At 24.8% G+C, this 2148-nt stretch overlaps 1 non-coding gene across 1 annotated transcript; it reads right to left on the bottom strand.

Annotated features, from left to right (window-relative positions):
• Nucleotides 1-1521: 1521 nt before the first annotated feature.
• On the bottom strand, nt 1522-1604 carry TRNAL-UAA (transfer RNA leucine (anticodon UAA)). The gene has a single exon. It is a non-coding gene; the product is annotated as a tRNA-Leu (tRNA).
• Between the last annotated feature and the right edge of the window lie 544 nt (nt 1605-2148).

The raw sequence follows: 2148 nt of genomic DNA, 5'->3' as shown, positions 1-2148 counted from the left end.
TGTTCAAATGACGTGAATCAAATATCTTTTAGAGTACAAAGATGATGCATTCTAATTTTTTTCTTTGATTTTTAGTAAAAGTAAAATTTGAAGTTCCAATTAAAAATAAAAAATAAGACGTATCAATACAAAAATGATTCAATAACAAAACAATAAATTTTAAATTTGATTTTCAGTCCATAGAATTTTTACATTATTAATCACAATAATTATTTAAAAAAAAATCAAAAATTGATTACCATTTGGTTGCCAAATTTGTAGATTCAATCACGGTTGTCAAAATAAGTATCTTCCAATTATCAATTTTTTCGTTTACCAAAATTCATGTGATTTTGTAGTTTAAATAAAAAAAACATTAAATACACCTTAGAATTCTAGCATATTACATTTTGTTGTGTAAATCAAATAAAACATTAAATGTACCTAACAATATAAGCATGCCATGTGTACTTTTAAAAAAAAATAGTGCAAATATATATAATAAAGATAAAGATAAAGATAGTTGAAGTAACATTTTTATCTATAGTATATATAAAGAAAATAACTCCTTTCAACTTTTTTGGGTTGACTTTTTCTCTTTTAAAAAATGTTCTCAATTTTCAATACAAATAACACATGTAACAAATATATTAGAATAAATTTAAATATTAAAATAAATGTAACAAACGCGATATGAATATATATATATATATATATATATATATATATATATATATATATATGTTGTTTTTTCCTTTATCATTTAAAAAGTGTATCAAACTAGATAAGTATATTTATACTTACTTTTTCATTATCTCAATTATACCCGTAAACAACTTTTTCTATAATAAAGATTGTTGCAGGTGTCATTAAAACAAAGAATTTAGATTTTTTTTATATTGTTGGTGTCATTGAAATAATTAATCAATGGTTAGTTTGGTTCGTTATAACAAACAAACATTTATATTTTTAGTTTTAATCAAAATCAAAATTTTATAAAAAAAATCACATTTCAGAATTTCCAAACGTTACCACAATAAAAAGTGAGGAAAGATGGGCGTGCCCGTCTTTTCGCTAGTAGTTATAATTTTTTTTGTATTTTTTATTGATTGCGGTGAAATATCGATTTTAATTCAATTTAAATCTACTTGCGTTGGCCTGAAAGTATTGGTTTGAGACCTCCTCTTAATATATCAGGTTTGATTTTGTGTAAATTTTGGTGGACTAGTTTAGTTTCTTAAAAAAAAACACTTATTTGTTTGGTACAAATTTTAGTTTTATATTATTATATAAAGGTTTTATTTTGACAAAAAATTAATTTTATTATATAACGTTTTTTTTTTATTGTAATGAAAATACTTTATTTTACATTATCAATATCTTTTCTTGTCAATATATATATATATATATATATATATATATATATATTTTGACAAGAATTGCTCCAACGGTAAGACTTCAGGGAAGGTGAGTTGTGTTATATTAGACTTGGTTTATTCGTAATGACGTCGTTTTTCTGTTTAAAAAATATATAAAAAATAATGCAGGCTGTGGGGTTCGAACCCACGCGCACTCAGTGCAGTAGGTCTTAAGTCTACCCCCTTAGACCACTCGGGCAAGCCTGCTCATTGCATATCATTCCCTTGTACTAATATAACAAATTAGTTTAGATGGGATCATCAAAAAACATCAACCGCTGGATTCATCCAACGTGGTTGATGTTCTCTGACTGTAGTGATTGCGCCATTTTATTGTCTGCAATCAATCATGGTCCGTTTAGAAGCTGGTGCATTACTTTTAAAGGATAGCATTTTGCTTTAATAAATTATCTATTGAATACTACCTTCGTCTCTAATTATAAGACTCTTTTAAGAATTTTTTTGTCCCTTTTTATAAGACATCTTTGTTATCTCCAACTGCATTAATTATTTATTTACATACATGTCCCTATTTATTATACATTTTTTTCTTCAATTTGCAATAAATTACATGTTGAAAACATAAACTAACTCTCTCTCTTAAATGATAAAATTGCAAAAACAATAGTAATTACAAACATATTTAATACAAATATCTACTATCTTAATTCTCGTTATTTTTTCAAAATGATCCTATAATTAGGGACGGAGGTAGTAACTTTTCTCAATAAAACTAAGAAAATTTGGATTT

This window comes from Medicago truncatula, chromosome 3 (assembly GCF_003473485.1).
Source record: "Medicago truncatula cultivar Jemalong A17 chromosome 3, MtrunA17r5.0-ANR, whole genome shotgun sequence".
NCBI classification, from domain to species: domain Eukaryota; kingdom Viridiplantae; phylum Streptophyta; class Magnoliopsida; order Fabales; family Fabaceae; genus Medicago; species Medicago truncatula.
The sequence above is the reverse complement of the archived record's forward strand: the minus strand, read 5'-3'. Positions and strand labels throughout refer to the sequence as shown.